Source organism: Macrosteles quadrilineatus, unplaced genomic scaffold (assembly GCF_028750875.1).
Source record: "Macrosteles quadrilineatus isolate MER2022 unplaced genomic scaffold, UCM_ALF_1.0 Scaffold_2__2_contigs__length_208266976, whole genome shotgun sequence".
In the NCBI taxonomy this organism is placed as follows: domain Eukaryota; kingdom Metazoa; phylum Arthropoda; class Insecta; order Hemiptera; family Cicadellidae; genus Macrosteles; species Macrosteles quadrilineatus.
Window position 1 is genome coordinate 33,301,825 of NW_026542595.1, and position 12,698 is coordinate 33,314,522.

The following is a 12,698-nucleotide window of genomic DNA, read 5'->3' on the forward strand; positions in this document are numbered from 1 at the left end:
AAGAGGTTTAGGAATAACCTAATACTGTAAAGGAGTCATGTCCACAGCTAGTGGTGTAACTGGGCCAAACTTGTCCCTGAAGACCAAATGTATCATTTAATCATGAAAATTTGTGTCACAAATACAATTGTCAAGCAATCTAAGGATTAGTAAACATTTTGCAAAATCGGGGTTTTTCTAAGCTTGGATTTTTTTAATTGAGCCAGTTTTCGAGATATTTTATGATTCTACATTTCACAGGTATGCACGTTGATAGTTTTACCGAGCAATGTAAGAAGTTAGGTAAATAAAACAAACAAACAGTGCAAAACAACAGCTTGGTCCAACGTGCTGGAACATTACAAAATTGTCACTAAATGCAAAATGCACCGTTGTATATTTAGTGAGTGATACATTTCTTAATAACTAAACACGAAAAGATAATATTACGACACGATTTACCTTCAGTACGCAAACACTTGAATATCTTGATAAACATAATTAAGTAGTTATTCATCTAAAGAACAGCATAACTAAGTAATGTTTAATTATATTACAGATGGTTATCTAACACACAAGTATAGTCCAATCACAGCATGCAGGTTTTTTTTGTTTTTGTTTTTTTTTTTTGCAAAAAGATAAAATACAGTTTGACTAAAAATAAATCGCAGATTGGAATCTTTGTTGTGGAGCCTCTAAAGTGCACTTCATTACCAAAGGGTCCAGAGATTTATTGGTTGAGACAGCGATATCCTTCACTAAGTGCAAAACAATGTGGTGAATATCACTCCCACTACTCTGTACTCTGTCTTGCTTTTGGTAAACAACAGAAATCAAATGTTTAATAACAAATTGTGACTAACTTATAGGGCCACTAATTAGAACTGTAAAATGTAGAAATTAGAAAGACATTTAAATTAACCATCAACTTATCTGGTACGATTTTGTTTTGGCTTTTGATTTAACAATACTTATTGTTAGCTACTGATTTTCCATTTAGAGTGAGATTTTGTTATTTTGCTGTTATTTTTAACCGGAGAGTAGCCTCAATTGTTTTTCTAATACAACAATACAAGCAGATATTGGATCATACATAATATTTTATCGATGGAAAAATTTCATAAATTTCAGAACCTAATGACACGACAAACGATATTATAGTTTGATCATTTGTAAAAAAACATAAATTTATCCAGCGTTAAGTTGCACAAAGAGAACCATAATCAATGTAATTATAAAAATAGTGTGCACAACCTATATAAGTACTCAACTATCAACCAAAAAGTATAATGTACTGATTATTTATTGGCAGAAACAGTTTACAGATTACGGGTTGAGCTGTTGTCAAATCTTTCAACCACATTACAATTTGTTCAAATTCTCAGCGAAAACAAGCTTTAAGTTCCGCTTTATCCAACGAAATTACATAAATTAAATTTGAATTTAAAATCGTGAGTGAAGGATCAATTGCAATAAATATCCTTGTGAATTAAATGAAAACAAGACACAAGGAACAGACAGCAAGCAAGGCAGCAGTCAAGGGGGGGGGGGCAGACAGTTCCCTTTGAAAGCATGTACAAAAGCAACTGGTATAATAATAAACTATGACACAAAAACTTCATGGTAAATTTATTTAAGATGTGTTTATAATAGAGAACGGTGATGAAATAGTTGCTCTGTTAAACAATCTATTATACTCGTGCTACAAATTTCAAGTAATATTCATTTTTATTATAAGTGTTATGGGGACCCCTGGCAATTTTTAGAGAATCAAAAACCTCGTTGAAAGTAAACACTTTTACTGCCAATTTTATTAAAAACATTCAAGTGTGAAAACATGAAAGTTGTTAGCTCGGCTGGCAGTAAAAGCCGTGAGAGGGTGGCAAGCTTGTTAAAGTAAGCTTTTATGATAAAAGTGATATATCACAAATGTTCTTCAAATTTTAATTCTACTTTTTTTCAGAAATTACTTAGTCACAATCAACGGTTAGACTCACAAAATTTACACAGTGAACTAATGAAAAATTACAATATTCATTACCAGTATTGTTCAATTCATTATGTTTACAAATAAAGATATTAATTTGGTGCATTTCTTACAGGATAAACGATAAGGACTTTTTATAAATTATGAGTGATAATGATGGATCTTTAGCTAAGGAAGGTCCGAAATTCAAATTTCTTGCAGCTTTTTGGCGGTTGTAGTACTAAACCCGGGCCTTCCGGATTGAAGTCCAGCGTTTGAACTTATAGACCAAGGCGTACCCAACCCTTTTGATGGTGAAATGATATTGGAATAGGTTAAAATGTTCAAATCAACCAGAATTCCCCACGTTCCAGAATTTTTAGTATCCGTACTGCATGCACCAACGAATTTCTTTTACTTCCCTCAAAAATTTGTCTTTTGAATTAGAAAAATAAAATATAGCACATATATGTATATTTTAATATGACCTGATTGTCTTGCTCCTACGATTACGAATACATCTATAACATCCAGCCATGAATATTTTTATGCTCTTACTGTAGTCATTAACAATTACAGAAAGGCTTTTTAAATAAATAATAGAAATGCTAGATTCTATTCAAATATAAATTAAAGAAATTGTAATGAACAAATTGCTAAACATAGCTTCATCATGTTTGACAAGGGCTTAATCAGGTCTTGACAAGAGTATTAAAGCCATTAAAACTTCTCAAAACGAGAAAGCTTTAACTTGAGATAAAAGACAAGATTTATTTTCTATTATAGAATCTCAGTGTATTAAGTTTCATTTAATAAGGAACAATGTCTTCTGAGTTGGAAAATATTAATAGGGCACAAATTAACGGGAAAGACTTAACTAAAATAAAAGATTAATTATAAAATGAGAAAACTTATTTTTATGTTTGAAACTATTTGTTTGCGTGTAAGCTATAGAGATTATTAATAATAAATACCTTAATAGTCTAAAGATTATTTACCATGGTTTGATTTGTGTTAAATACAATAACTCGTTTGAATTCTCTTCATATTACTAACAATAGTTTTCGTTTGTCAAGAAAAAAAAATAATATTCTGGATATGTTGCGACGAATACGTATCGTTCATTTAAGTTCGATTTTCTTATGAAAAGGTTGAAAAGAAACTACTGCATGCAAGCCTTAAAAGCATACTGGGAAGAATTGCTGCTGTGGTCGTATGCAACTCAATTTTATGAGTCGTTGCAGTGTCAGATATTTCTAAGCTGGCATTACACTTTCAAGGCTCCATGACATAAGATATAGGTTTTGGAACGCTTTATAATATCCGTAACTGTAATTGAAAAACGTAATTTAAATATTAGGCTGTAATTACGTACTCGTTTATAGTAGGCAATACGTAGTACGTAGTGCAAACCGTCATACGATTCACCAGTTTAAACATCTAAGGCTTGACATTAGACGTCCTAAAATGCTTAAAGTGGGTCTCGTGTGTGTATTTTCCTTTTAAACTAAAATTAACACTCATGGTGTTGCATAAAACCCCTTTTCTTCTATCCAAATAAAGTAAGATATGTATATAAATGTCAAAACAACAATCATCATTGGTCAACTGCAGTTTACTAACTGATTTAAAATTAAAAATGATATACTAAATCATAATTTCCCGCTAAGAACCTGTCAAATCCTGATCTTTGCTAATATTCTTTCCTTGAAACGTCATAAGCAATGGTGAAGTTATAGGTTTTCTTTTACTTTCAGTTTATTCAAAGAAACATACATTTTCGTTTGAATTTATGTTTAAATCAACCCTTTATTTAACTTCGGTCAAATTAGTAGCTTAATGCTTGGATGTAGGTTAAGCCAAGTTTACTTAGTTGCGGAGAAAAGCCAGGATATGCGGTAGCAGGTCAACAAGCCTTAGATCAAACATATTGTACTCCTACGTAAACATCTCATGACAACAAAGAAAAACTGTGTATTTCTATACGGTTTCGTTATTTTCATTGGTGGATAGTTTTAGTTTTTCTTATTAATCATAGAGTTTCCAAATTTACGTCTTTGTTTTTCAGCGATAAAAGGACTTTTATGATGGAAGAATACATGAACACGATTTAAATCTTCTCTTTATAGACACGCTAGACTAATATTTCATAACACAATTATAAAACAAAGTTACCGGATTTTACAAATTTGCACTTAATTTTATTCGTAACGTTCAATTTGTTAAAACGTTAATGTTAATCTGATGCTGTATAAGTATATGGTTTGTATTATCTCATACTCTTTTATTAAGCTTGTACGGTTTTACAATTTTATAAGGTCAAAATAGAATTAGGTGATTTTATCTGAGTTAGGTAACAGATTAGGAATATCGTAGATGTCCTTATTTAAGATTATAGTAAAATTTCATTAAGTTGTCCATTATTAGAACTAGAAATATATAAAAGAATCGTAAAGATTTAGAGATAGGATATAGTATAATCATTTGGCAAAGTATTATATACAGTATTAAGATTAATAAATAATGGAAAAAGTTAAATGCAGTTTTAAAATAATTTGTAGTGACCTCGGTTGATCTTGCAGATGGATAAAAGAGAGAATAACAACACAATAAGGATCCGATATCTCCTTAATCGCGATTCTACAAAGGTATTGTTCTCAGTCAGTCATTAATATTGTTGAAGGGGTTCTATTGAAGGGAAACAAAATATTCATCGAACAGAAAGAAAACTAAATGATTTATTCAAGAGAGACGACGGGTATCCGAATTATCGATATCTCTATATTACTCGAGCCTTTTCTGATGAAAATTCGTAGTATTCAAAATTAAATCATTTAGATTAGTGTCAATAAAAGCCTTTGCCTCGGTGAAATTTGAAACATGTTATCCTAGAATAGTATATTACGTTACTAGTCCTGGAAATAAGTGTTTACCGGACGAGTGGGATTACCATACGAGTTCGGTAAACACATTTTGGACGAGTTTATAGTTTACGCCATAATACTAAATCTGTACAAATCCTTACCCACTAAAGGACTAAAAATCACAAGTCATGTTTATAACCACTCATTGCCACTTACATACAGTATAATCAGCTGATTGGTGTCCGGTAAAACTCATTACAGTACGTACAGTAGTATGTATTGAAACCCCATTTGATTAACCTGGCGGCAAACAGCTGTTTTCTGGACTAAATTCTTGCATGGGAAGTTCGTCAAAATAAAGTAGTGTGGCGTGCAATAAATCAAATACCTCGGTAATTTTCTAGCACAAATTTCTCAAGCTAAACAATCAACAATCAACTCAAGTTACAGATCAATAACACACTATACAGTCGTAGACCTCTAGGTAATTTTAAAACATATTTTGAGAGTGAATGTTACATAACTCTTTAAAAAATATTGTCCTATCTTTGGTTTCCTAGGGAGAAGATTTTTGAACGTGTCATCTCTACTGACAACAGAGTGATCAAGAGGTAGTTTGAAGTCTAGAGAGTATCGATAACTAAGTGGCCTTCAGTATGACGACGGCTCATCGACCTCTTCTCTCTCCAAACACTCTTATGGACGTCCCATCAAATATATGTGACAGTTTATGTATCTACTTGAGTATATACTGTACTAACTTTAACATCATCATCCAATCATAGACGAAATGTTTAGTTTATTTTCATGTAATGCTTAACGTTGTTTAACGCTTTTCGCCATGTTAATCACGATTATAGTACTATGACATATTAAATACAGTACGTACATCTTTTGTAAAGATGCATTTTAACGAACCTTAGCTTTAAGCTGTAACTGCTCGTTTGCATGGCGAGGAGCTAATGAGGGAGGAAATGTTGCAGAGAATGTCAGTTTCACAGAGACTTTATGTTTTTAGTCACGTCATTTGCTGGGGAACTTAAACTATGGGTTCATAGAATCCACCATTCTATAAACTCACAAACAATACCAGAAAACATTTTATAAAAAAGTTGTAGAGTGTGTAAGAATGACTACAGTAGTCTTACTATAATGTTAACGTTTCCGAAATTCAATTTTTCCAAATTATGTAATACTGTTTTATACAAGATATTTTATCATTGCACGGTTTGGCAAATATTAACACCAGCTTACATGCTGAGTCCTGATTTCATAGGTCATATGCGACCGTGTTAAAAACTTAACTTGTATTAATATCGAAAACAAATCTCACCTTAAAATGTAACAAGTTAACACAATCCTATTCTCTAATACGAGTTATGTCTGTCTGTCTGTAATATTTATCTCGAAATCCAGCAGAAGGATTTTGACTATATTTTGGAATTAGAGACTTACAGCCCTAAAAAAGTGATTGGTGACAGCCACTGCCAGAAGAAAATTCGTATTTCACTACACAACTGGCTTCATATTTGAAAATTTAACATTGGCCTTATGGGTTGTTAAGTATCTTTGTTGATGACCAAAATAACAAAGAAAAAGTAAACAAAAGAATTGTCACTACTCACATGTGTTTACAAAAAGCCATCCACAGCAGTGTACTAGCAAATTACAAAATACAGTAAAAATGGGAAAATATAAGTTGTAACTATTGAGCAAATATTAAGATTACACTGAAGATACCTTGTTATAGGGGAACATTGTGAAATACTGATCAAAATAGATCAAATACTGATTATTTTACTAGCCCTCTCCCACAAAAATTTATCCCTGAAGTACGTAGGCATTCCAAGTAAACTAATTTCAACTTGTGGTTTTTAATAGCATAAAACTATAACCGTATACTAAATCCCAATGGAAAAAACATACAGAATCTCAATTTCTTTAAAATTAGTATAGAAAAAGTGAAAAATCTTTGTCACAAGCCATTTTGAAACTAATATGATTTTGTTTACATTATATTTTTATCTGCTCTTTTAATGAGAGTAAGAATCGAACAACGGGTTTCAATGACTAGAGGGGAGAAAAAATCTGTGCGAGTAGCACTTAAAATTAAGCAAGATCATAAAAATTTATCTTATTTTTGTTTAATTGCATGTTTTTACATTACAGAGTTGGTATTATTTGCAATCAAATGTCTGTCTATGGTTTGTCATAAATTTATTTTCGTAAATTATAAAATTTTTGTTTAGAATATTGTTTCATTTTAACTGTTAAACCCAATTAACTACAACCGAGCAAGGCTCGGTCCCTCGGTGCTATGATTAAATCAAGAATACTTAAATAGTCATAAAATAGAGATTCAGGTTCAATGTTAAGCTGACCACTATTCAGAATTCATAAATCAGTACATAATGAAATTTATAAAACTAACCGTCGAATGAAAGCTTTCAACTAATAAATAATTTGTTTCTGTAATTGTTGCTAAATAATGAAATATTGAGCTTTCTGTGTACAGTGTGGTAGGTAACTTAGCCTTTTAAAATGTATTCCAGTTTTAGTACGGAAAAAAATTGAAACTAACAATCTATTACACAATTAAAATATTACAGTATAGCGGTTAGTATTAGGGATTAATACGATAAAAAAGTTAATTACATGGTGGGGGTACTTTATAGGGTTTAGAATACATTTTTCCAAGCATCAGATTATATAGTATTTTGTAAAATTTGATTCAAGAAATATCAACGCAAAATGGAATTTTCAAGGTTTAAAACAGTCTTCCAAACTTTTACAATAATAAATATTTGGAAAAAGCCAGGTATATTGGGCAATATAAAGAAGTAATAAACTTCATGATCACAATAAAACACGCACGCATCTCGTTCTCAATTTTGTATCAAACTCTCTCTGAATTAAAAGAGATAAAGTATAACGTGAAACAGGTAATTTAGTGAGTCGGCTCAAAAACAAGTCAAAGGCTGCTTCTTAATAGACCTTTGGTCCTTGAAATAGCTTTCTTCAGAGCCGCAGTCCCTTGAGTAAGAAACTGATTTAGCTTATTACAAATACATTAAATAAAACTTCCATATCGGTTTTTACACAAAAATGTTGTTAAATTTTATACACCTACAAAATAATTATACATAGTACCTATTTTAAGAAAACAGAATCATATACAGTATTGGTATTGTAATTAAAATAGTTTAATATTTTTTTATCCAGACATACAAATATGAAGTGTAGATTTTAACGCAAACATTGAACTTAAGTACTTGTAAGGTTTGTGTACATAATATTGTAAAATGAGATAGGAAACCAGTATTAATACTTTAAAACCCTTTTGGAAAGTATACAATCTACAAGTGTATATTAAAACAATACTACCTCTAATTCGGTTTTCACCCTGATAAATTATATTCAAGTTGAATAAATAAATACATTAATTGTTATTGAGTATAATAGTTCTACTGTTGCTACCAGTTTTTGTCAATTTGACAAACACGGTATTGGAAACATCTTCAAATAAAAATATCACCCTCCCATAGTTTTGATACAGCAAAAACACAATTTGATAAAATGTTTGCTATTGCATCTTCTACGCTTAAATGTAAACAGGGTAACATAATATAGTTAGCGTGTCAGATTACTAGTTCTTACATGAAATCTATGATATTGAATGCATGTATGAGTGTACGCGTGTACTTTACAAGAATGTTTCTGAAGATCTCTTGTGTATGATAGTAAGCTTTAATTTTAATTGCAAGTGTGTTTAAGAAGAAGAAATATCTCAAATGTTAGCAGTGCTAAAATAATACTACAATCTTTTAATTATGATGGATGGTATACTGATTGATTACCGTGGGATTTATTTGCACTAATTCCATAATCTATTATAGTATAGTTTTTAATATACTGACTACGGGATACTGATTGGACAGTAAAACATTTTTATTCGCATCAACTAATGGAATATAAGATATTCAAACTAAAAATTTGAACTGGAACCATCAGAGTGTATTTTCTATTAATAATTTAATAAAATAAGGAAGCTACCTATGTTCAAGCTACAGTGTTGCCATATAAGTAGTAAGTAGTAAGTTACCATATAAATCCTGCATGTGTGGGATCTACTCAAATAGCCAATTTACAGAAAAGACTATTGTTCAAACTTTAAATAAATGTATGCATATAAAAATCATGGATTTACACAGTTGAATAGAAAAGATGGAAAATACTCTTTCTTGACATCGGTTGGGTACTGCTACGTTTATCTTCTCTATTATGCATCAAACTCAAAAAGAAACACCAAAGGAGAAAAACAAGCTTAAAACTATTAATTAGTTGACTGAGTCTCGCTGTGGTTCTCAAACCACAATTAAAAACGGATTTATATATAGTTGAAAATGTATTTTTCTCAAAAAATCTCATTCACTTGATCATTTCTAAGATTCATTCGTAAAGCTCCTACTTCTCCTGTAATGTTTTCCTTTCAGCGTCTAAAAATGTGTGAAGGCGAGGAGGTGGAATGAGCCTTAAAAATATTGTAGATTAAAATAGGGAATGACATATCCGTCATGTTTTGCTTGGTGAAATACAGAATATGAATAATATTGTCAATCTTTTCTTTTTTATGGATCGCTAGTTTTCACAGTAATAGGATTAAATCAAAACTAGACTGTGATGGCCTCGGATTTAGATAAACAATTTGCGATCTTTAGGCATATTTAATTTATTACGTACTCCTGACTGAACTATCTCTTGTTTCTGAATTGCAAGGATTACAAGTGTCTACCAACAGATATGTGAAGCGGTCACAGTACACACAACCCGTTAGTGTACACATATCAAGATTGTTGATTAGTTATGAATGTCACAAGATTACAACCTAACGTCACAATAAGCTGCTGCATCTGTGATGAGAGGTTGGTTAATAACATATTGTGGTACACTGGCATGCAGCGTTGACATCACTTTAGTACACATGTGAAATGAGAGAGACGTTCAAATGTAATTTAAAACATTTTACTTAGGGTAGGATAGGGCCATTTCTTAATTTACTTTTCGAGTTAGATATAAATGTGTACCTCTCACAAACGGTTCCAAAAACTTTCAAAACTTTCATGTGGTAGAGTGTCCTAAAACACCTTGTGCAATACTTTTCAATGTTTAAGTATTTGTTTTGTTTTAAGTTAAGTACTCGTATTTGTATTATTTTTTTAACCAAAGTGAAATTATTCTTCAAGAACTACAATCTTCTAGCTATACGGTAAATGGTGGGTCAGAGGTGAATATTACACATAAATATTTGTAACATTGCAATCGACATACCAATATTGTGTTAGTTTTTAAGGTGTTCATAGACTTGTGACTAGCAGCACAGTCACTTCATTTATTGGTCTGAGTCCAGTCGGTCCATTTGATTTTACGAGATTGAGTAACACACTCACAGACAGACACCATTAGATTTTTATATAACAATATAGATGACCTCTGTGAAATATTTACAGAGATAACTCAAGGATAAAGTGCATTTGCTAATAACAACAACAAAGACGTTATAAAAACATGTCGTTTACTCAGTAACATGATCTAGCTGTAGAAGTCTTACAAAGTCTGCAAAAACATACCTGACACGACGTATACTATCAGTTCTGATCACACAAGTACTCGTGGTAGAAAACTGTGTAGCTAACAGAACCTGTCTAATAGCCTATCGGCGTTGTCCTCAATGGACCGGGACCGGACAGATAAAAGGGTCATTGTATTGTTGATACATATTAGTTTTAGAGTACCTAATAACAATTTAAAAAAATCTAACTATTTCCTAAATTATCTATCTCTATCAGGCCTTATTCAAATGTTATTAACAAAAGACAAGAACTATTGTTTAGATATATTTCCATTATGCATATTTAAGTAGTTTTCAGGTTTTCTTTGTGGCTATAAAAAAAAATCTATTCAAAATAGCACATTATCGATATGAAATGGAGACGCACATTCTAGGTGTGCATTTAAACCCAAATGTGCGTAAAGGATGAGTGTAAAATGTTGTAAGATGATCTGCGTAGCTTTGTTACTGACTAAGATCAGCAGTTTTATCAGTCAGGATCATTTATTTAAAACCCAACAACTATCAAGGGCAACTGAGTCCAGTTTCGAACCACCAAAAAGCTACTGACAATTCTCAGGATCGAACCGATGACCTTTTGATCTTTAGGTGAGCACTTTACTACTCTGTTACCCAGCCAGTGCTACCCAGCCAGTGCTACCCAGCCTGTGCTACCTAGCCAGTCGAATGATGTAGAGAGAAAATATAATGTAAAATTATGTAGTAATCAAACAAATTTTCAAATCCAATGTATAATAAATTATCCCAAAAAAACTCTTTTTCAGGAATACACATTTCTGAAACACATTTCAATTCAGCTTACACCAAACTGTGTGTAAAACATCCACAAAATAGAATAATTAATTAACGTGTTTTTAGTGGCCTGATAACCGTCAACATACAGCTGTTATTAGCGAATTAGTTTGTTAACCATACATTTAAGTTTTTTTACCATCAACTGAGCACCTAATTAATTTGTAAGAAAGGCTAAATGATCTTGAAGTTTAGATTATGTACACAATACATAATTAGCAAGAAGTTTATAGAACAAGGTGATAATGAAATATGAGTTTGCTTTAAGCAGAAGTTGTCGTTCCAAGAAGTTTATCTGGAAAATTGCTTATTTAGTTAATGGATATTCATAAAGTAAAGTTTATATCATTAAAGTGAGTTCGTGATCAATGTTCTGTTTTTTTAAGAAGCATTTAAAATGTTTAGCCTGCAAAAGACTCGTATTTTTTTAAAAATATAATCATAATTTCTCATTATTGTATAGTTACCCTATACTATAATTGTGTATAATATGTATATATACTATTGTGTATATATTATAATATTGTACACATTATAGTATATGTATACAACTGTTGTAATTATATAATTTGTAAATGGCCCTTATAAATACCAACTTTAGTTTGAATTGTGGTTATAAAGCAGTTAATTAAAAATATTTAAAAACTACAATCATATTTACAAATATATCGGCCATGTTGCTAAACCAAACCCATCTCTAATTCAAATAATTATGCTTCATCTGGGCTGTGTAGACGTTCCAACCCACATAGTCGAAATTATTTAAATTTTTAACGTCCACTACACAGCACATTAACTAATTTAGGTCTTATGACCTCTCTATGACCTGTCTTCCCTTGAATCTTCAAGTGCTACACGATGGAGCGAAGCCAAACTATGGCATTAAACCCACCTCTTACGAGGGAGCTACAAGCCACCGACTTTAGCGTTTTTTACTAACATAGTTACAATAAAAAGGTATGTATCAAGTATATACATTAAGTGGATGTTTGTGTATTTAGAACGAAAACAAACATGGGCTCTTGAGTGATAATTTCAACAACAAACCGAGAAGGCTATTACTCAAGAGGCTGAGTAGTATTGTACTTCGTCTTAATAAAACAAACATAGCACTAAGGGGTGATCAGAACGCAGACTATTATTCACGGGAGTCTGAGTAGTATTATGCTACGTCATAATAAAACAATCATGGAACTAAGAGGTCAGTAGAATGCTATGGCTATTACTCATGAGGTAGAGTAGTATTGTTCTACTTCTTAACAAAATAAACATGGAACTAAGGGGCCATCAGAACGCAAAGACTATTACGGGAGTCTGAGTAGTATTATGCTACGTCATAATAAAACAAACATGGAACTAAGAGGTCAGCAGAACGCAAAGACTATTACGGGAGTCTGAGTAGTATTATGCTACGTCATAATAAAACAAACATGGAACTAAGAGGTCAGCAGAACGCAAAGACTATTAC